The sequence below is a fragment of the Rhinopithecus roxellana genome, chromosome 8, assembly GCF_007565055.1.
Source record: "Rhinopithecus roxellana isolate Shanxi Qingling chromosome 8, ASM756505v1, whole genome shotgun sequence".
NCBI classification, from domain to species: domain Eukaryota; kingdom Metazoa; phylum Chordata; class Mammalia; order Primates; family Cercopithecidae; genus Rhinopithecus; species Rhinopithecus roxellana.
Window position 1 is genome coordinate 134439246 of NC_044556.1, and position 23977 is coordinate 134463222.

General features: G+C 41.8%; 1 protein-coding gene across 2 annotated transcripts in view; it reads left to right on the plus strand.

Moving 5' to 3' along the window:
- Positions 1-1431: 1431 nt before the first annotated feature.
- The window catches only part of C8H1orf21 (chromosome 8 C1orf21 homolog), a 247411-nt gene continuing 224865 nt past the window's right edge, over positions 1432-23977 (plus strand). For both annotated transcript variants that reach the window (XM_030935795.1, XM_030935796.1), the window contains exon 1: positions 1432-1810. The gene's annotated coding sequence lies outside the window, so the exon portion shown is untranslated. The remainder of the gene's footprint in view (positions 1811-23977) is intronic.

Consider the following 23977-nt stretch of genomic DNA (forward strand, 5'->3'; position numbering starts at 1 on the left):
TAAAAATGGAATACAAATTGAGGTTCCTGAACAATGTGATGCTAGGCAGGGTACGGTGGAATTGGCCTGTAGTCTCAGCTACTTGGGAGGCTGAGATGGAGACGATCCCTTGAGGAGAATCTCTTGGGTTCAGGAGTTCGAGTCCAGCCTTGGCAGGAAACCCCATCCCTGAAAACAATAAAAATTAAAACAACAACAATGGGATACTAGCCTTTTAATTAAAAAAAAAAAAAAAGGTGGAAGAAGGGAAAACCAGTTTTCAAAAAAGGTTAGTTTTTTGAAATTAGACATTAGTCGTTGATCTAACTCATTTCATTAAACTAAACTATGAATTTGCTTTTCTTGTCTGATGCGTCCTTTTCCATTTTCCATCTTCATCCTGGCCGAATGTGGGAAATGATCTGGTTTGTGCATAATCCGCGAAGCCCAGGGAGGATCTTTCGCCCCTATTGTTTTCTTGGGTGTTCTCACTCTGGGGGCCTGACATTCCTCGTGTGTCTAAGGCAATGAGGCAGCAGTGAAGCGCGGGGAAGCCGCACAAAAGACATCCAAAGGCTATCAATGGAAAAAGATCAATTAGGTGCACACAAGAAACACCCAATATGCCAGGGAAGAGGAGAAAAATACCCTTTTCCAGAGGGTGGGAAATTGATTGAGCTTCTATGAGGGTCCACAAAGAACCGGACGGATGCAGTGGTGGATGGCGATCTCTCTGGACCACTCCAGACGCGACTGGCAGACGCAGCCTACGCCTTTAGGTCCCAGGAAGCTGAGGAGGGTGGGGAGAGGGGCGCAGCACGATCTTGTGTCTTTCCTCCCGGTGCCGCTTCTACAGAATCGCGGATGCTTCATTAATCTTGCAGGCGCCGCAGCTCGGGTCAGTGTGGAGGGGGATCAGTGGCAGGGCCCGGGCCGCTGGGCTGCGCCAGCCCGCCCGTTCAGCCTCGCCCGGGAAGGGAGCCGCCGCGCGGTGGGCCAAGGACGCCCGGCCTTCCCTCCGTCTGCTTCCAGCAGGCACAGCCCCGAGGCTGGACCCTGGGGCTGGCCCGAATCTCAACTAGAGCTGGACCCACCCGACTGCCCCACGAGCAGCCTCGCCGCTCCCACGCCACCGCCCGAGTGACAGGCCCGGGAAGGCCGGACAGGACGCAGTCTTCCCGCCGGGGTCTTCCCTCCGGCTGGCCGGCCGCTGCAGGGCTCGCGCGCACACACGTACACACACACACAGTCGCCCACACACACACTCACACGTTCACGCACACTCCCTCCTCCTTCCCGCCCCGCAGCCCTAGCAGCCCCCAGCCAGCTCCCCAGCGTGCTGCGCCCTGGCTGCCTCCGCAGGCCCCGCCCCGGGGAGGAGAGCCAGGCGCGCGCGGGAGCCGGGCGCGGGGAGGGGCCGGCGGTGGGGGAGTGTCTGCTGCCCCCGCCCCTCGAGTGAGTGACTGAGCGAGGAGCGTCCCTCCCTCGCTCGCTCCGCGCCAGCTCCCGCTCGCTCCCTGCCCACTCCCGGGGGGACGTTCCGTGCCGCGGCCGCCGCGGCCGCCGCTTCTTTCACACTTTAGTTGGGGGCTGCGCGCCGCGCTCAGTTACTGGAGAGCTGGCCGCGCGCCGCCGCCTCCCGCACGCTTGCACGCGGGCCCGGCTTCGGGGTTTTGGGTTCTTACTCCAAGCGGCGGGGAGGAGGGGGAGCCCAGGACACACTGTGGGGAGGAGGAGGAAGAAGAGGAGAAGGGAGGAAGAAAAAAGGCGAGGAGGACAGGGGCGGGGGGCGGGAGGCTTGCCACCTTCAGCCCCCCCGCGAACGCCCAAGGTAAGCGTGAGCCATCGCCTGCTCTGGGGCGGGGGGAGCTGGCAGTGCAGCCCGCCCCGGCTTGGCTACCCGGGCATCCCCGGGTGGGCAGGGAGGGAGGCCTGCGGGGTGTCTGCCGCGCGGAAGGGATGGGAGCCGCGGTCTTGGCGCTGCCAGCGCGGGGCCCGGGCTGGGGCTGCTGCTGGTGCGGGGCTGGCGGGGCTGCTGCCAGGGATGGAAGCTGGGGTGGGAGAGCCGCGAGCGGCGTCTGCCGGCCAGGGCGGAGGGTCTGGGATGTGGTCGGGGCTGCTGACGACTTTCGTCACATCGAGGCCTGGGTGGCTGGTGTTAGACACCCCTCCCTTCCCACCCGCACCCTGCCGCCCTCAGCCTTCCTGCTCTCCTCTAGCTTTGCATGTAGCCACCGTACTTTGCAAGCCAGAGCTGGAAAGGAAAAACACAATGTAGGATCCTTTGCTAAGTATCCAAGTCCCTTCTCCCGCTCCGATTGATTGATGTGTTTGTGTGGGTGGTTTGACCCCCGGGATTTCTGAAGTTTTGACCTTTTTGAGGTGGCTTGTTTCGGTGCCTCTGTTTGCCCACCTCGTTGTATTTATTATTCGTGCCCATGCGAGGCAGCCAGAGGGTGCTTGGTTATTGTACACGAAACAGATTTCACTCTCCTCTGCAGGCAGTTCGCGAAGTGCCGCCGCCGCGGCTGCCTTAGGTCTGCTGGTTAATGTCCTTTCCCTATCTTCCACCCTGCCCCCTCCCTCTACGGAGGGTTAGTTTTAGTTTTTGTTTTTTCCTTTCCACTTACTGTTTGTGTGAGAGAAGTCCTGGGCTTAAGGGCTCTCATTACCCATTCATTTCTCTTCTAAAGCTCTGAATGGCTCAGGCATGTCGGTAAAATTTGGGGTGGTCCTCTTTGCCCCAAGAGTTTCATGGCCAAAGATACAATTATGCACACATAAACACGCATTAATTCTGAGAGACGGCAAGCAGTTTGAGAGAGAAATAATTTGTTTCCAGTAGGATGTCGGTGACCTATGGGATCTCTTCCATTGCCTGTGGATTAGGAAAATTGTTTTAAAATAGATAGTGCTTGTGTTGTCCGTGGCTGGAAGACAGCCATAGTTCAGTTACTGAAGCAACTCTGAAAATGATACACCCTGGGCACCCAGAACCTCAGTAAAGACACACGTAGTCTGACTCAGATGTTAGGAAGGGGACTGACACACCATAGATTCCATGGAGAACTTTTTTCTTTCTTTTTTTTTTTTTTCTTTTTTAGGAGACTGTCCAGACCGTTTGGGGAAATGACAAGTTCATTACACAGACAGATGTAATGAACACCTCCCTATTCAAGGGGATGGGTTCAGCTTCTGCCTAATGGGAATAACCTTTTAATTTGATAGAATTGGGATCTACCAGGATAGAAACAAACATAGGTGGAGTGGGCCTGGGCTACTTCAGCACTGTGGGGAGAAGGTGATGTTTCTGAAAGGTCTTTTAAGTTCAAGATGCTGAATTTGGAGTTTTCTCCTGTTTTTCGTATTGTCTAGAACTGGACTGTAGGATCAATAGAACATGTTCCATGTTGGCTGTTTGGAAATGCAATTGTCAGACATAGAAATTAATTTGGATTGGATCACCTATTTTTGTTTTGCTACTTACAAAGTAGGAAGTACCAGTGGTAGGACAACTGAGTGTATTTATAGGCGTTAAACCAATGCTGGGACTGGTACTTCACAGATCACAAATACAGCATTGAAATAGAATGTCACTCAATGTTTACTGCTGTGCAAACCTGCTTCAGAGAACAGTCCTGGAGGCTTCTAAAAAGGGCAACAAAGACCACTGCGCTCGGCTCTTGGGTGGGTGCCTGAGGAGGGGCGGGGTGCTTCTGTTGTCTAGCTTTGTCACAATTGGGGCACGTTTCCAAAGAAATATGGCCTTGGGTGGTAGAGAGGTCTCACATCCTCCAGTGTTAAAAGTTCATCCTATAAGGATCTTAAAATTCCAGCTTTCCTCCAGGGTTGACTTAATTTAACTCTGAGTTTAGAAAACTGATAATTTTGTTTTCTTGGCTAGAAATTTACCCTCCTCCTCCCCATCTCACTTTATATTCAACATGGGTTTCTGGGAATTAATAGGCCACTGTCTGAAGGGGTTTGAGCTTCTTGAAGAATCACAGGGCATAATTCAAGAGCTTTGGTACTATTTGCTATGACTGATTAAAAAATCCTCCTAAGGAGGAAGGTGGTTTGCACTATTATGAGTGTAATTTCCAAGTGAATCATGCCTCAGCGCTGTGTTGCCTTTGTGACCAGACAAGCTTTGAGTTTTACATTCTGAGTGGCTTGCTCCAGGCTCTAAGCAGCCCCCTTCTATAAGATTTTTGTTTCTTTGTTTGTGTTTGTTTTTGTTTTTTGTTTGTTTGTTTTTGTCCAAAGGAGACACCAAAGGCTGGGACAGGGAATGTCATGTCACCTTCCAATAGGGCAGGAGAAGGCAGGTGACATATTTACAGAAGAGTCCTAAGATGATAAATATGACTGTCTTCATCTGAATTTATCAATACAACTTACAGCCATATAATGAGGCATCTTGTGGAGCTCACATGTTTAAGTACAGAGGTCTTGGGGTTCTGTATCCTTTGAAGTTTCCTTCCAGCCCTACTTTGAGGGTGGCCCTAACTAAAGGGTAATGGCATAATAATTGTGGAGGGAGATTTAGAAGGAGACTGCCAGTTAACAGAGAAATTGGTGAAACCTCACTGTCTTGTGATACTTTGTCTTCCTCCAGCTTCTTAGAACCAAATATAAAGGAAGGGGGGAACATTGCTTTGTTTGTATTTTCTCTCCTGATGTTTAGCTGGTATCTCAGAGTGTGGTCACTGCTTATTTTAGGTGATTTAAACTGTTTCATTCTGCACCTCCTCCTGGGTGGAATGGAATCCAAACTCATCCAAGAGTTGTTGGGAAAGGGTGTGTACACATGGAGAAGCTTCAGACTCCAGCAAATGCTCTGAGCAGCACAGCACTGATTATCAATCAGAAGTCAGGCTATGGCAGGTCTGATCTTACAATGCAAGTTTACATGAAAATAATTTGTATGCGAAAGTTGATTTGCCTCCAGTTTTTTGGGAACATATTGACTATGTAAATCTACTTATACATCTAGTCAATCGGAATTCACTCAGAGATATTGGGTCGATCAGTCTTCATGAAAATATACATCTCCTAAAAATGCTATTTTGGAAATGGATGTAGTGAAGCCTCCCTCCCAAGGTGAGGGAAGGGTTACATGATATATAATACAGGTTGGAGGACCCTACACAATGTACATGGTGGGTATTCAGATGACCTTTTTTTCCCAGCTTTACTGTGTAAAGATACTTTTATTAATAGGGTTTTAGCAAACAAATGCATCTTTGGCCACTTCATGATCCTTCTTTGAGCCTCAATTTTGAAAGTTCCATAGCATGGAGTAAATAAAAATTATGCTTAATTGGGTTCTCCATAAAACACAAAAAGCAGATTACAATAGACCAGTATAAAGTACTGCTTAGAAAACTGAAAAAACAGGGATAGGGCTTGTGTACAAGAAGAATTGCGACAGTGAAACTATATTTTAAAAAATGGTGACAGTTTTGACTTCTAGAGATCATAATTCAAGAGCTTATCTGAAGTGGCATGTAAATTACATACATACATATTTTTTAAAGTAGGCAATTATTTAGCTTGACTGTCTCAGTTCTGAAGTTTAATTTTACAAGTTATAGTTGCAACAAGAAACAACATGACATGCTGTGGTTATGCAATTATGACAAGAGTGGTTGGACGTAAACTGGGCTAGGATAAACATAGAAATGAGCACACAACAGTGTCTCCAGTCACCAGGTATTAAGAAGTTTCTTTGCTTTTTTATTAACTATGTTACTAGAAAATGTATTTCCCAGGTTGTAGGTTAATCACCTAAAATAATGATTGCTTTCTCTTACATTTGTGAAAGGAGATGGAGCTTCCCCAATCTAAAATGGAAACTGAGAAATTATTTGGCCAAGCTACTGGAAGGCTAGGCCCTTTTACTCATCTCAGCAACCCCCATAGCAGCTAGCACACTACCTTGCGCTTGGAAGTCACTCAATGAGTGATTGAATGGAATGGAATTTACCTAATTAGTTAAGATCTGCAGTGTGTCAAAATTTCCTTGGAGAAATACATTAGATGCAGACTTAAGTTTTAATAAATGTGTATGGTAGTTTATTAAGAGCCCCATATTATACCTCAGGTAGGATTTTTAGATGTTGAGACATATTTGACAGGAAACATACCAAGCATGATGTCCTCTCAAATTACTGGAATTTCTTTTTTTTTTTTTTTTTTTTTTTTTGAGATGGAGTTTTGCTCTGTCACCCAGGCTGAAGTGCAGTGGCACAATCTCACTGTAATCTCTACCTCCTGGGTCCAAGCAATTCTCATGCCTCAGCCTCCTGAGTAGCTGGGATTACAGGCATGTGCCACCATGGCCAGCTCATTTATATATATATATATATATATATATATATATATTTTTTTTTTTTTTTTTTTTTTTTTTTTTTTTTGAGATGGAGTCTCGCTCTGTCACCCAGGCTGGAGTGCAGTGGCCGGATCTCAGCTCACTGCAAGCTCCGCCTCCCGGGTTCACGCCATTCTCCTGCCTCAGCCTCCCGAGTAGCTGGGACTACAGGCGCCCGCCACTACGCCCGGCTAGTTTTTTGTTTTTTTAGTAGAGACGGGGTTTCACCGTGTTAGCCAGGATGGTCTCGATCTCCTGACCTCGTGATCCGCCCATCTCGGCCTCCCAAAGTGCTGGGATTACAGGCTTGAGCCACCGCGCCCGGCTCATTTTTATATTTTCAGTAGAGACGGGGTTTTGCCATGTTGACCAGGATGGTCTCGATCTTTTGACCTCAAGTGATCTGCCCGCCTTGGCCTCACAGAGTGCTGGGATTACAGGCATGAGCCACTGTGCCCGACCCCCAAATTACAGGAATTTCTAGTTAGGGGCATCTTGATTTAGAATAGATACAATTTCTGTATTTGACATGCATTCCTTCCCTTATGATTGTAGCTGTCGTCTTCATCTTATTTGCCTCAGGGATTCAGTGAATAACAGTGCCTAATATTATAGTGTGCCTTATGCTTTTCAAAGTCCTTTCATGTATCCTGTCTCATTTGACATTTGGCTGCAGCCATAGCAGTCAGGGTTTTTTGTCTATGCTGGGATCTTTCCCAGAATGAGCCTGGATCAAGGAGTGATGGAGAGGTCCAGGGAAAGCTCAGGAAGCCCTCCACCTCTTGGTTTATTAGATTCACCGCTGTTCCCTCTAAGATAACTTGAATAAAGCGGGAACCAAACAGTGTGTACATGTGGACGTTTAGAGTGAAATAATAGACACTGGAGACTCCAAAAGGTGGGAGGATGGGAGGGTGGCGAGGGATGAGAAATTACCTGTTGGGCACAACACTATTTGGGTGATTGGTACACTAAAAGCCCAGACTTCACCAGTACACAATATATCTGTGTCACAGAACTACACTCCTATCATCTAAATCTAAATTAAAAAGAAAATAACTGAGGTCAAGGAAAGTTGAGACCTGTTAGTGCACTGAGCCCACTCAGGCTCCCAGCATCTAGTGGCTCTCACCCTACACCTGTTCTATCTCTTGGGCTGACTTTGGCCTCTTAGTCCACCTTTGCCAAGCATCGCTTTCATCTTCCTCTCCTTTCCTTTCTGAAGTTTTTTCACGTTCTTCTGGCCCATAGATTTCTATCCATAGACGCTCCTGCTCCTTTTTTTTATTTTTTATTTTTCCTTGAGACAGGGTTTCATTCTGTCAGCCAGGCTGGAGTGCAGTGGCACAATCTTGGCTCACTGCAACCTCTGCCTCCCTGGCTCAAGTCATTCTCCCACATCAGATTCTTGAGTAGCTGGAGCCACAGGTGCATACCACACAACTGGATAGTTTTTGTGTTTTTTGTAGAGACAAGGTCTTGCCATGTTGCCCAGGCTGATCTGGAACTCCTGAACTCAAGTGATCCCCCCACCTCAGTCTCCCCAAGACCACCGCAGCATCAACCACCGCGTCAGGCTCCCTTTTGCTTCCTATCCCACACTTTACTTTTGCCTGCAAGACTTTAGTGTCTGAATGAGCTTTTCCAGTGCAGTATTTTAACCATATCTCCAGATCCACTGTCTATCTGGCTCCTCCCACCTATCTGCCTGACAGTAGACTTCTTGCTTCCAGCCCAGTGACTCCCTTCTTCCCTCAGGGCCCCTGTCCTACTTTGCCCCATACCGCCTCCCTTCTTCCTCCCACCCACTTCTCTCCATCAAGCCTTTAGATCTTCCAGCACATACCTGCCTCTGCCTGTTTCTCAGGCTCCCGCCATCTCAACACATGTGTTTATAGTATTCATGAGTTGACATCTACATACTTTATATCTTGTAGAAAAGTGGAATTAGAGCACCCCCAAGTTTAGGGATCTTTCTGCTTTTGTTTTCATTTTTGATTCTAGTATGTTATATTGTTGACTTTGTAAGCCTCTTAAGCCATTTAATAATAGCTGAGTACTTTGCTTCTTCACTTCACTTAGCTATTACGTTCTCCATCGGATAAGATAAGGGAAATATCTTGATGATTATTGTTATTTTAAAAGATTTGGACAACAAATCTGGAAAAGCATTCCAGAGATTTTCATAATAGCACCATAGAAAGTCTTATTACACACCAAATTCGACTTGCTAATCACAAAAGTAGAATGGTTTATTTAATTTCATCTTCATTACCTTTTTATTTTCTCCTTTGGTTAAGTAAATGTTGGTTAAGTAAGTATTCCTGCAACTTGAACCATTTTTTTTCTCATTTCTTGTAATTTTACTTCTCTCCATGAAAATTTTATAAATTCATGGGACACATTTATGCCAAGCAAAGATTCTTTAGCTAACACCCAATGCACTCCCAATGTTGGTTTCTCCTATAAGTTTGTAGCCTATATCAGCCCTATCAGTAGGGTCAGTGGGGAAAAAGTAAACTGAGCACTACTACTGGAAAAATATATCCCACTGACTCACTACATATGAATTTGGATTGGTCTTTTTAGAAAACTACTTCAAAAGTAGATCCAACATTAGTTATGCAATATCCTGAGTGCTTGAGGGCTTTTGGAAAAAGGTACTTTGAAGCAGAGCAGGGAGATGATGGTTTTTAAGTAATAATTCCTTTTCTTGGATGGATCTGTATTTTATTTGAGTGTCATGGATACTGCAGCAGTTTCAGTTCATTGTTAAACCACATGTTAGAATATATTTCACTTCACCTGGTGACTTATGGTTTTTCCCACCTGAACTGGGTAGGGAAAGGTGATTGAGAAGTTGATTGTTTTCTCTGAAGTGTGGGAACCTTTTTCATACCCTTCATCATGGATGTAAGTGGTAAGGGAGGTACTCTCAACAAACCATGACATGCGTGCGTATCATAGCCGTTCCTAAAAGCTTCTTCCTGAACTCCACAGTTGACAAGGAGGTCTAGTAGATCCCCTGTATTAGCACTATGTGTTTTTACATGAGACAATTGAAAGGCTGGGTGTAAAGTAAGGAGATGCTACAGGCTGCCAGGCTGTGATTTGCAGGGAACTTCTCAAAGACACAGATAGTCGGGGTGACTTCAGCGGTTCTATCTGAAAGTTCTGCCAAAAGCAGTTTTGCTAAGATAATTTTGTTAACAGTTCTTACAATTAATAGGTTATAAGGAATAAGCAACATATATCTCATTATATGTTTCAGGTGGATAATATTTTGATGAAAGAAGTGAGAATCCAGGAACATCTCTTGAGTTGCTTAGTAGTTGCTGAAAATTCAGATACTCTGGTTTGTGCCAGGAATCCATGACAGTCTAGATGTGACTCCCGAAACAAATCTTGTGCCTTCCTTCCATGGCCTCCCCAACACCCACCCCTGCCTCACCCTAGGATATCCTTCTTCCCCTCTACTGTGTCTCTTGTGATCCAAGATATTTCTCAAATCTCAGTTCAAATCCCACTCCTCCAAGGAGCCCTTCTTCTGCCATAAGAGTGGTTTCTCCCTTACCTTCCATGAACCCCTGTAATACTTATTTTAGGCTTCGTTTATTTTATTGTTAGTTTTGATTTTTATTATATATGTTTTTGTCCCTAGCCAAATGTAAACCCTTCTATTGTGCTCTGTGGGCCTTAAGAGTAGATTGGTCTAAATAAGTAGTTATTAATTGATTGACAACTTGTCATTGATCCTGAGGCTTACAGTTTCTGTCTGTGAAGACCTTGCTCCCATTTAAAGCCTTCTTTAATATAATGAGGAAGTATAGTCTGGAATGAGAAAAGATAATGTGAATTTTTAAATTCCTTTGCTGGCCAAGGTTAAGGCATCTAATCTTTGTTATTCACTCAGATAATTTATTGAACAAACATTGACTTTTGTTGATGATGTTTTGTGTCATTTCTGGTGCCTGGGACTGGAGAGATGCTGGAGATAGATAAAAAGGCCTGGCCCTGCCTTTGTGGAGTCCCCGACAAGCAGGAGACTTGACATGCGAACACGTTGTGTGCGGTGAATAGACAAAGGGGCTTTGGGAGTTCAGATAAGAAAGCACCAAGCTCTGTTTAGTGGGAGGCAGACTGTGCATCCAGTTTCCCTGAGGCAGTCCTGGATTATTCCCACTGTCCAACATAGTTAATGATAGCATTCCCTTTACTCTCAAAAGGATCTCAGTTTGGAAAATAAATGATGATTCCCCAACATTGAGAAGTCATAAAAGGCATCACAGAGAGGGAAATATTTGGACTGACACTTGAAAGCTACCAGGAGTCCTCCAGGACACTGCTTACATTGCCAGACATACTGGGGACTAACACTGGTTTGCTAACTTTGAACTTTTTAAATTTTACTATACACTCATAGACCAATTCTCATACTGGCATTTGGGGATAAAGGGGTTTGGGGGCAGATGGAAGATGAGGTAGGCCACTTCAAACAGAAGAAATGTAATGATGTGGAGCCATGTGGTCATGGATTGATGTCACTGAACTTTCCACATATGATAGAGAGTGATGGGAGATGAGGCTGATGAACTATGCAAAGCCTTTTAGGTCATGCTAAGAGTTTGGACATTTTGCCCAAAATGTAAGCAGTGAGGGTCACTGAAAGATTGTAAAGAGAGAAAAGACTTATTTTGTATGATGGTTGGTTCTCTATTGAGTATAGGTAAGAGACTGGAGGGGACAGAGATAAATCAGAACAAGCGAATTGTAGTACTAACTAGGAGGGAGATACTGATAACTGAAAATGGAGAAAGGGGACATATAGAAGAAGGATTTAGGAAACAGAATTGATAGGACTCAGTGAAGAACTGGGCAGGAGAGTGACGAAGGGGATATAGTAAAAGATAATTGTAAAATTTCTGGTTGGATTATACTCTGAGCTGTGGAAGCTGGTAGCCGTTAGAGGGAAAGATAACTCAGTTTGCAAGAGGTTGAGTTTCTGGTGTTATGCTCTCTTAGATGGAGATATCTAACACGTAACTGAAATTCTGGTCTATAATTCAGAAGAGAGGTTTGGGATAGAATTATGAGTTTGCTGTCAGCTCAGTCATCATTTTCTCAGGGAATCATTCACTTCATTTCCATGATGAGGTCAAATCCCTCTATTCTGCCCTCTTACCACACCATGTACCTCCTCTCCTTGTCTGTATGCACTTTCCAATATTGTAATTGCTCATTCAGTTTTGAGTTTATTTAATGTTAATACCACCCCCCCAACTGTAGGGTTCATGAAGGCAAGACTGTATTTGTTTTTGATCCTTTTGTATCCAAAGAACACCTGCCACACACTAGGGGCCCAGCACATATTTGTTGAATGGATGAATAAATCAGTGATTGAAAGAGTTTTTGTAAATAATTGAAGCTGTTGTGGTTCAGCATCAGTTTGCACAGGGAAACTATGTAGAAGAAAAGTAAACAGTGAGTTCTAGGGAACCCTAGTGTTTCAGAGGTGTGATAGAAATGGATGGTTAAGGAGACTCAAACCAGGCAAGTGTAGTGTCTGTCAAAGAAGAGGGAGCATCAGGCAGTGGCATGTGGTCAGAATTGTTGCATGAAGAATTAAAACAAATCTAAAGAGATTTTCATAATGTCTGTTATTAAATAGATGTGGGAACATTTATTTGATGGGAAGATACCAACATGTTTTCTTACCATTAAAATAATGTATGGCTACTTAGCATTGTAATATTATGTATTAGCTTATGCTGCATGCAAAGTTTAACGTTTTATCACTCTGTTTTGTATGTTTGGAACCTGAGTTTAGCCTTGTATAACTTATGCCAGCACCCAATGTAGTAAAAATTTGGAGCCATGGTTTGGGAGGATGTTGAAAGTGCAGAATGTTTCATCATTGTGAATTTATAAGTGTGTGCATTCATTTTTAAGGGGATTAAAAATACATGGGTATTTACATCCTACCAGATGAATAGCCATCAACTGTAAGAACACTTTAAGTTACCACAAAGGATGGCTATTTGATTACAGAAGTGGAGGCTGAGAAGCAGTGTCATTAAAGGTTTATAGTATAAATAGGGAAGCTTATTGTAGAGTATGTTTGTTACTCGTTCTCAGACTCCACTGAGACAGTCAAGGAGAGGTAGGTGAGGCATCACAATGTAGCAGGAAGAATGTGGGCTATGGATTCAGCAGATTTTATTCTAGTTTCACCACCTCCTAACTCCAGATTGGTGATCTTGAGTGACAACGGCAATAATTGACAATAGTAATAATGAAAACTACCATGTACCGAGTGATGACTCTGTGCCTAGGTACTGTGCTGAGTACACTACATGCACTGTTTCTTTAATGCTTGCAGCAACTCTATGAGGAACCCACTACTGTTACCTCTTCTTTACAGACAGAGAATAACTAAGTCTCAGTGTGTTTAGGATCTTGATTAGGTCTTGTAGCTAATAGTGGTGGTGCTAAGACTGGAATCCAGGCTCTCCTACTTTAAAGTCAGGCTTTTAATTGTCAACTCCCAGCCAGTTCTGTTTTCTCTGCCCCCTTCCTCATACACTCCTTTCTTCTCATTTACTGTCCTTATGAAGAAAATTGGACATTGTATTATCTGCTCTGTACATAATAGATTATAAAGTTCTTTGTCATTTAACCACACAGATATGTTCTAAGAAATGTGTCATTAGGTGATTTCATCATTGTGCATACATCATAGAGTGTACTCACACAAACTTAGATGGTATAGCCTGCTACACACCTAGGCTGTAGGATATAGCCTATTGCTTCTAGGCTATAGACCTGTACAGTACGTCACTGTACTGAATACTATGGGCAGTTGTAACAAAATGGTATTTGTGTATCCAAACATCTGAATATAGAAAACGTAAGATATGGTATAAAAGATAAAAAGTGGTACACCTGTGTAGGACAGCTCCATTATATAATCTTATGAGACTACAGTTTCATGTCCATTGACCACTGCTGACCAAAACATGGTTATGTGGCACATGGCTGTATGTATTTCTAAAAGATACAGAGTCTTTTTCCTTTTAAAATAATCATAATATTATTATTATGTCTAATTTCTGACAGTAATTTCCTAATATCAAATATTTATTCAGAAAGCAAATTTCCTTGATTGTCATCATTTTTTAAAATTATTACTTTTTTTGCATTTTGGAATCCAAACAATTTCCACACATGAGAGATGTACTTGTCTTATTTACAGTCTTCCTTTCCCTATTTTTCTCTCTTTTCCTTCTCTGGAAGTTTATTTGTTGAGGAAACAGGGATTTGTCTATAGGATTCTCTGTATCCTGACTGCATCTTCTTTGTTGCTATTTATTATTATATTTCTCTGTTTCCTCCTGTATTTCCTGTAAACTAGTAGTTTGAGATAGACTGGAAGCTTATCAGAAATTTTTGGTAAGAGCACATCATAGGAAGTGTTATGTATTTTTTTTTTTTTTTTTTTTAATTGAGACAAGGTCTGACTCTATTGGCCAGGCTGGAGTGTAATGGTGTGATCTCGGCTCACTGCAGCCTCTGCCTCCTGGGCTCAAGCCCTCCTCCCACCTCAGCCTTTCCAGTAGCTGGGACTATAGGTGTGTGCCACCACACCCAGCTAATTTTTTGTATTTTTTGTAGAGACAGGGTTTTGCCATGTTGTCAAGGCTGGTCTCGAACTCGTGAGCTCAAGCAGTCTGCCCACCTTTGGCTCCCAAAGTGCTAAGATTACAGGCATGAGCCACCACTCCTGGCTGTGTTAGGTACTTCCTATTACATCTCATCAGGAGGCACACATGCCTTCTCGTTTCTTCTTTTGTGAAGTTAAGACTATCAGTGAATTTAGGTGTTGTTAGTCTGATCACAGGCCCTGTTAAAAATCTTGATGCTATTGTGATTATTATTTAGTAAGGGTTATAAAATGGTGATATTCTGTCATCCTTCCTGTATTTCCTAGCTGGAATTTTTCTCTCAAGAAACCTTAACAACATCAACTATTTGTTACCCTGAGATATAGTTTATGTAGGAAAATTGATGCTTGATTTTCTTTCTTCTATTTAAACCAGTATCAGAACAATGAGCTGATTTTCTAGTAGCCTCCAGAGGAAACCAACAGGTTTTTTTTTTTATTATCATTATGAACTTGTAGATTTTAACACAGTTTATGTGTTTTAATCCCTTGCAGTTTATTTTGAAGCTCAAGTTATTTTTGTGTCCAGTGTGAGTCTTTAAATTGGCTTCTGAATCTTTTTGATGAGACTACAGTAGTTTTTGATAATATTTTTACTTTCTGGTTTAATAAGATATTTCAGATTTATTTTGTACTTTTTCTACCCCAGATCTTTTTAGTGGTAAACAGTATTTAGAGACCACAGTATAGTTGTTAGGGGTTCTCATTGCCTTTGAGCTGGTCATTGTTTCTAGGCCTTTTCAATGGACAGAGTTCAGAAAAAAACCTATGTGTACATACGTGTCTACTCAGATATATGTGTATGTGTGTGTGTTTGTATGTATGTATATGTATGATATATATGTATATATGCATGTTTACATATTGTTTCCTTATTTCTTCCCTCTTAGAAAAAGGTTGCCTACTGTAGTTCTGCACCTTGCATTTTTTACCTAACAGTATATTTCAGAGATCACTCTGGACCATAGATAGAAATTTCTCATTGCATTTTACAACTGCAGAAATTCTACCGTACAAATATACCACAATCATTCATTTGGATGTGTGGTTGTTTCTAATCTTTTGCTCGTACATTTTAGTGGGGATTTGTTGTTGTTGTTGGTTTATTTGTAAGTCAAACAAAGCCAGAAGTGAAACTTCATTTTGTTAACTAGATGGACAGTGGAATGAACAGTGATGCAATAAACAGCTTTGTGAATATTTGCATTCATATTCTTGCTGGTTTATCTTTAAAATAGATTCCTAGAAGTGGGATCACTGGGTCAAAGGATAAATACATTTGCAGTTTTGCTTGACATTACCAAATTCCCTTCTGTGGGTGCTATGTGCTATATTATTTTGCATTCCCACTAACAAATATGAGACTGCTTCTTACCCTAGAGCCTCACCAATAGAAAAACATTGTACAGCCTTAAGGTCTTTGCTGTCTAAATGGTGGGAAATGATTCTCTAATGTAATTTTAATTTGTGTCTCTGATTCTGAGCTCGCTTCACCTCTTTTTCCTGTGTCTAGGGGTTTGCATTTCTTTTTCTGTGAACTGTTTCTTCATATATTTTTGCCCATTTTTATAGAGTTGTAGGTCTTTTTTCATTTTATTTTATTTTATTTTATTTTTATTTTTTGAGATGGAGTTTCGCTCTTGTTGCCCAGGCTGGAGTGCAGTGGTGCCATCTTGGCTCACTGCAACCTCCACCTCCTGGGTTCAAGTGATTCTCCTGCTTCGGCCTCCCCAGTAGCTGCGATTAGAGGCATGCGCCACCATGCCCTGCTAATTTTTGTATTTTTCATAGAGACGGGGTTTCACCACGTTGATCAGCCTGGTCTGGAATTCCTGACTTGGCAGATCAGGTGATCCGCTCGCCTCAGTCTCCCAAAGTATGTGATTACAGGTGTGAGCCAGAGCGCCCAGCCCCCTTTATTTTATATTAGGGATAACATCATCCCTAATATGTGGCAAATATTTTTCCCGGTTTATTATTTGTCATTTTTCTTTGATTATGGTGTTAAGCAAATTATTTTCTTTGGTGCAGTTAGTATTATCAGTGTTTCTTGATTGCCTCTTAGTTTTAAGTCATTGTTGGAAAAAATTTCCTTAGATCCAGGTTATAGAGCAGTACATATGTAAATGTAATACATATGTAAATATTTAGTAGCTACATTTATAGCCAAAAAAACCCCAGGTGAAATTAATTTTAATAATATATTTTATTTGGCCGGGCGCGGTGGCTCAAGCCTGTAATCCCAGCACTTTGGGAGGCCGAGACGGGCGGATCACGAGGTCAGGAGATCGAGACCATCCTGGCTAATACGGTGAAACCCTGTCTCTACTTAAAAATACAAAAAACTAGCCGGGCGACGAGGCGGGCGCCTGTAGTCCCAGCTACTCGGGAGGCTGAGGCAGGAGAATGGCGTAAACCCGGGAGGCGGAGCTTGCAGTGAGCTGAGATCCGACCACTGCACTCCAGCCTGGGTGGCAGAGCAAGACTCCGTCTCAAAAAAAAAAAAAAAATAATATATTTTATTTAACCCAAAGTGTCAAAAATATTATTTCAATAAGTAATCAGTATTTAAAAATATTAGAGATATTTTTCATTCTTTTTTTATGCTAAGTTTTTAAGAACTAACGTGTGTTTTATACATTTAACATATTTCAATTTGGTCACTAAATTTTCATCATAAATACTTGGTCTGTATTTAGATTTCATAAAATTTGCAGTTGAAAAAAGTAAATTCACATAACCAGGTTGTTCCAGTTGTACTTAAAAAGTTTCCAATACCTAATTGAAGATCCATTTTAAAATTTCAATTAATTAAAATTAAATAAAACTGAAAATTTAGTTCCTCAGTCACACTAAGTATATTTCAAGGTCTCAGTAGCCACATATGGATAATGGCTACCATTTTGGACAGTGCAGTTGTAGAGCGAGTCATCCATATTTTCTTTTAGTACTTGTGTGATTTTATCATGAACATTTACATGTATGAATTTATTTTTTTGTATGGTATGGAGAATGGATCTAATTTTTGCAACATGGGTATCTGCCATCACAAACCGCTTATTAAAAAATCCATCTCTGGCCAGGTAGGAAGATTACTTGAGGCCAGGTATTTGAGACCAGCCAGGGCAATATAGCGAGACCTCATCTCTTCAAAAAAATTTTATAAACTTAGCTGGGTATGGTGTTGCATGCCTGAAGTCTCAGCTACTGGGGAGGCTGTGATGGGAGGATGGCTTGAACCCAGGAACTCGAGGTTACAGTGAGCTATGATTGTGCCACTGCACTCCAGTCTGGGTGACAGAGCAAGACCCTGTCTCAAAAACAAAAAACAAAAAACAAAAGTCCATCTTTTCCCCACTGTTTTGAGATGTGCCCCTCTTATATAATTCATTTCTATACGTAGTTGGCTGTATTTCTGCATTTTCTGTTTTCCTCTATTGGTCTGTCCCTTCATGTTCCAATACCCTAGTGTTTTATCACAGAGGTTGTACAGTATGTCTTCATATTAAAACCATAGCAAGACGCCATTTCGCATCTACCAGATTGGCAAGTACCTGTCAATATTAAGTGTTTGGAAAAGGCATAGGGCAAAGGAAAGAAACATGCATACCATGCTGATGAGAGTATAAGTTGTTAGAATAATTTTGAACAGACTATACCTTGTAAAGTGTTCCGCTGCTTCCCTTACCTTTCAGGGTAGCAGAATAAGGAAGTAGGGCAGGTAGCAAGACTGGAGTGGGAGCAGTTTTGTCTAATAACTTCAGTTTGCCCTACCAATATTACCGTTTTCTTTACCAGTTGGATTGTGAACAAGGTTGGGAAACACTGCCTTAAAAGAAATCTTAACATGTACGAGAATGTGAAAGGTAACACTGTTGATAATACTGAAACCCTGCAAACAGCGTGTATGTCTATCAGCCGTGTAGTGAATAAAGAAATTGTGGCACATTCATATGAAACAATAGTAAGAGTAACCTATAACTGTGTATGCCAACAGGGATGAATTCAAAAGCATAAAGATGAGTGGAAAAGCAAGATAGATGACTAATACAGTATGATTCTTTTATGTGAAGTTCAAAAATGGCTAAAGTAATATATTGTTTAAGGATAGACTCATAAATGGCAAGACTGCTAAGAAAAGCAGGGGAAGATTAACAAAATGCAGAAGGATAATTAATTACTTCTGGGGTGAAGGATATGTTGTGCTTGGGCAGGGTTATACATGAGATTTCAAAGGTGCTTGTGATGTTCTGTAGGTACGTACATAGTTGTTCATTTGCTTTTATACATTAAATTGTATATGCATTATGTGATTATTTCAAAACAAAGGAGAAACAAAACAACAAAAACAAAAATCTAGACACAGGAATAGGCTCACTGAAATTCAAATAATTAAATTTATGCTTGAGAAAAACTTATTTCTCAAGTGGAACACTTGGCTTTTAATTTTTTATTTAGTGGCAATAACTTTTTGATTGGTTGTATGAAAGACTGAAGGTAGAAATTTCCTTTCAGTGTCTGGGTCAAGCAGTAAGAAATATGTTATTGTGTGTTTTACACACATGCATGACAGTTACATCACCAGGTAACAATTAAAGGTAGAGTCATGGGTACTATAACACTAAGCAGTTTTTTGGTACCATTTATGCAAAATATCATTGTAACTAATTTTAAACTTTGTTCAGCAGGAGATTTTTGAAGGAACATAATAAATAGGAAATGTTCATCAAAGATATGTTATATGCCAGATATAGCACCTACATTAACTCATTTAATCTGGATAATAGCCCATGAAGAATTAGATGTGGTCTTCATTTTACAGATGAATAAATTGATATTCAGAGAGGTTAAGTAGCTTGTCCAAAGTCACACAGGAAGTAGATGATAGGATTTTAATGCAGGTTTATCTGTCCCCAAAGCCTGTGTTTTCAGCTTTCTGTTCCAGAGTATTTGTTAAGAACTTCAGGTGCTAATCTCTCCCTTTTCTCAGTGGAGTCCTTAGTCCATTTTGTGCTGCTATAACAGAACAACTGAGACTGGGTAATTTATAAAGAACAAAAATTTATTTCTCAAGGTTCTGGGGGCTGGGAAGTCCAAGGTCAAGGTGCTGGGAGGTTTGGTGTCTCATGAGGGCCCAGTCTTGGCTTCCAATATGGCTCCTTGAATGCTGTATCCTCCAGAGGGGAGGAACAGGAAAGCAGAAGAGCCAAGAGAAAGTGAGAAAGAGGGCTGGACTTGCCCTTCTTTTCTGGCACCGATTCTACCCGTGAGGGTAGAGCCTTAATGGTGTAATCACCTCTTTAAAGTCTTGCCTCTTAATACAATTACAATAGCAATTCAATTTCAACATAAGTTTTAGAAGGGACAGACATTCAAACCATAGCAAGGCCCATCCCAGAAAGTATTTCTACTCTTAAGGTCCAGAGAAGGAAATCCTTGAATAGATTGTGGCAGTCCTTCACAACAGCTAAGTAAATTTTAACATCAATTTTAAGCTTGCTTTTCTTTAGTGCCATTAAACAGTCACTCTCTAGCCCTCTGTGATGTGTGCTTTCGTAGATTTGCTGACCCTAAAGAATTTGATTGATTGGGCAGAGGGAGTCCTGCTTGGATTTCTATTTGTTTGTTTTCTGATCTGAAGCCTTCCACAGTTTTCCATCCTCAAGATTACCCTGGACATTAAAATCTTTCTTGGCTAAGCCTGTGCAAAACCCTTGCTGCCCATTTCTCCTTCTTGCATGAAAATGATATGTGTCTATTTCTCTAGCCTGTCAAAATTTTAAAACCTTTTTTTCCTTAATTCTTCAGAGATTACCTTATGTGATCCAAATTGTGATATCAGCAAATTAAACGTTCCCTGGTCTTTTATCTGAATCATTATTTGGGACATTTTTATTAGACCCAGTGCTAATAATTCTTTTTTTTTTTTCTTTTTGAGACAGGGTCTTGCTCTGTTGCCCATGCCGGAGTATGGTGGCATGATTGATCACAGCTCATTGCGGCCTCAATCTCCCTGGCTCTATCAATCCTCCCACTGTAGCCTCCCGAGTAGCTGGGACTTCAGGTGTGTGCCACCATGCCTAACAAATGTTTGTATTTTTTGGAGAGACAGTTTCACTGTGTTGCCCAGGCTGGTCTTGAACTCCCAATCTTGAGCCATCTACCTGCCTCGGCCTCCAAAGTGCTGGGGTTACAGGTGTGAGCCACCACACCTGGCCCTAAAAATTCCTATTATGCTTTAAAGTTACATCATGTTTATCTTCGCAGTTTGCCCATTCTTGCTACCCCTGCTTTCCACTGATATTTTCGCAGAGAATACAGCTGAGGAAGGGGACCGGATGGGAGGGAGCATTCAAATGAGCATTTGGTTGCTAGGGAACCTAGTTTACTCAGTAATTGTGACTTCCCAAAGTTGTCTAGAAATTACAGCAGAGCTGCTTGGAATCTCTGTCTATTCCTCTTTAGATTGGTGCACCTCCAGCTTTGGAGCTGACTGAAGCTCCTAAAGTTATTCAGCCTCTTTCCCTGGGGGCTGTTAGACTTGCTGTTTCCAGGGATTGAAGTGACAAAAAATTTATTCTAATCAAAATGAGAAGGTCAGTGTAAGAGTGAAGCCAGTGAATCCCTGTCTTATCTTCTGATCTGTAGGGATATGTGTGCCTCTCCAAATCCCAGCAGGAGAGTTTTTATAATGATACTAAAACCCTCTTTGTATCTTCCTTCTGTTTTCATTATATCTGAGTGTCTAGCAAGTTTCCTTTCGGTTGAAATGTCAAGAAAAATACTTTCTCTTAGTATAATCTCAAATGAGAATTTTATGATCTGTGTGAAGAAAAAAATCTCTTACATGTGTTTTAATTTTTCACTTTTTTGGGGATAATTACATCTCAAATTAACCAAGTTAAAAATGAACTCAATAGAATAAAATAAACTCCTGTGATTAGCAAGGAAGTAAAATGAGTATATCTAGAAATGAAATGCACGTGAGATTCATCTTGGTTTTCTGCTACTTGGTTAAATTATATAACAACGATGTTGGGGCTCTTCTTTGGATCTTAAATGTTCTCAATCACAAAGGTGGAATTAGACTGAGGGTGAGGGAGTAATACTCTTTTAAGAGAAGGAAAAAAATGATATTAATGATCAAGTGTTGTTCTTTGGAAAATAAAATATGTATTAGAGTTTGTGGTAGGCTATTTATTAAGTAGCATAGAGGATCAGAACTGGGAGGGGAAGGAATTAAGCTGGGTTAACACTGCCAGTCTTCTCTATGCAGCCTGGAGACAACCTTGTAATTTACAGAAGTGCATTCAGAATGTCTTTTCCTGATTGCTCCTTTAAAGGGCTATTCAGGAAGGACTGGAGCCTTACTATGTCTGTGACATTGTGCTTTAATGGGCCAGCTGCATGTGTATCTAAGGATAAGGGAAATTTATGGAGGCCATGGTCCAAATTTGGATGGGTTTGTCAGAGTAAGTGTGTTTTTTCCTCCTTTCCACACTGCCTCCTACTCTGATTTTTCTTTTTATTTTTTGAGACAGGGTCTTGCCCTGTTACCCAAGCTGGAGTGTAGTGGCATGATCATGGCTCACTGCAGCCTTGACTTCTGGGCTAAAATGATCCTCTTGCTTCTGCCTCCCAAAATGATGGGATTACAGGTGTGAGCCACCATGCTAGGCCCTGATTTTTTTCTCTTTGTTTTTCTAGAGACCGAGTCTTGCTCTCTCACCCAAACTGGAATACAGTGGCTCGATCATAGTAGCTTACTGCAGTCTTAGGCTCCTGGGCTCAAGTGATCTTCCCACCTCGCTTTAGCTTCTCCAGTAGCACATCACTAGACTTGGCTAATTTAAAAAAATTTTTTTAAAGACAGGGTCTCACTATGTTGCCCAGGCTGGTCTTAAACTCCTGGCCTCAAGCGATCTTCCCACTTTAGCATTCCAAGTTGCTGGGACTATAGGCATGAGCCACCACGCCCCATAGCTCCCCCAACCCCGATTTTACTGTGGAATTGAGTCTTTAATGTGGAACTAACTGTGGCTAAACCATTCTACATCTCTAAAATGGGAAAAAATGAAATAGGTACCTAAATGGTATTTACCATAATTGAATGAATATGCAGCTACATTTGTCTGGTAACATGTAATGTGAAAAACTCAGAAAATCTCTCAGGTAAGATTTTCTTTTTAAACTAAATGAAACTTTCCCCATGGGTCACATCCTGAGTTCTGCCGCATCAACTTAGTGCAGCGTGTGCATCTGTTAAACAAATGAGTGCTCACGAGTCCAGAAATCTACAAACACCATTTTCCCCTGAAGCAAAGAAAATACATCATCTTGGATTATTTTGGTAGCTATAATAAATCTCTTACCTGCTTGCCTTTGAAGCATCATGACTTTTGTGGGGGAGTGGTGGGAGAAGAGAGGACAGGAGCATTTGAGGAAACGTACTAGGTCTCTAGCAAATTATTCATAGCTGTTTGGATGCCAGATGAACAATATATTTGAATACTATTTATCCTTTTACAAAATGAAGCGTAAAGAACCCTAAAATAAAAAGTTATATATCTTGGTTGTGCTGATAGTCATGATCAACAGGAAACAGTTTGAAAAGGTCCCACGGTCTGGTTTCTGCACAGCATGGCCATATAAACTTCATTGCAGATGGGCTAATGGATGTCAGATGAGAAAGGAAGCTCTAACCTTCCATATCAGGGTTTTAGAAACCATCAGGTGGGCCACAGACAGTCTGAGTTCTCATTTTCACTTTTTATTAACCTAGCCTCTATTTTTGTTCCCTAAGATGATCGACATAAGACAGAGCAGCTGGAGGATTAATAACTCAATAATACTGAGATTAGGCAGCTAAGAATGAGAAAAGTGTCCTAAATAGAAATTGCAGCAATTCAGTATTTCCTCGCTGAGTAGGTAGATGACTCAATACACTTGGTAAAACATTAAAATTGCTCTATTAAAACTGGAATGTGTGTGTTAATATTGTTACATCACAGTGGGGAATGGTTTATTTTTGTTGAGGGTGGTTTATTTGCAAATCAAACATAAAGCCTGAATGGAAACATTACTTTTCATTAAATAGACGGCCAGCTGAATGAACAGAGAAGGTGAGTGAATTTATTCTGCTGTAGCAGCCCAGGGCTTGGAGAGTTTGTGCTTGTAGGAAAATTCTGCCCCCAAAGAGACTTTCACATCCCATCCCATCAGTGAGAAATCACTGTTCTACTGGACTTTTCATTGCCTTTTTTTCCCCATTATTTTGAATCTGAATCAAAAAAGGTTATTTTTATTTATTTATTTATTTATTTTGAGACGGAGTCTTGCTCTGTCACCCAGGCTGGAGTGCAGTGGGCGGATCTCAGCTCACTGCAGGCTCCGCCTCCCGGGCTTACGCCATTCTCCTGCCTCAGCCTCCCCAGTAGCTGGTACTACAGGTGCCCGCCACCTTGCCTGGCTAGTTTTTTTTGTATTTTTTAGTAGAGACGGGGTTTCACCTTGTTAGCCAGGATGGTCTTGATCTCCTGACGTCGTGATCCACCGGTCTCGGCCTCCCAAAGTGCTGGGATTACAGGCTTGAGCCACCACGCTCGGCCAACAAAGATTATTATTTGGGTCATTTGTTAGGGCCTGGAGCTTTGTTTGCTAAATTGAGCTGTAAGTTAAAATGTTTACCGTTGGGAGGGGGGAGGGATAGCATTAGTATGTAAATGACGAGTTAATGGGTGCAGCACACCAACATGGCACATATATACGTATGTAACAAACCTGCATGTTGTGCACATGTACCCTAGAACTTAAAGTATAATAATAAAAAAAATGTTTACCATCAGGGAGGGATTTTATCTGTGTTGAGTCTTTGTGAGGAGTAAGGAATCTCTGATAAGCTGCTA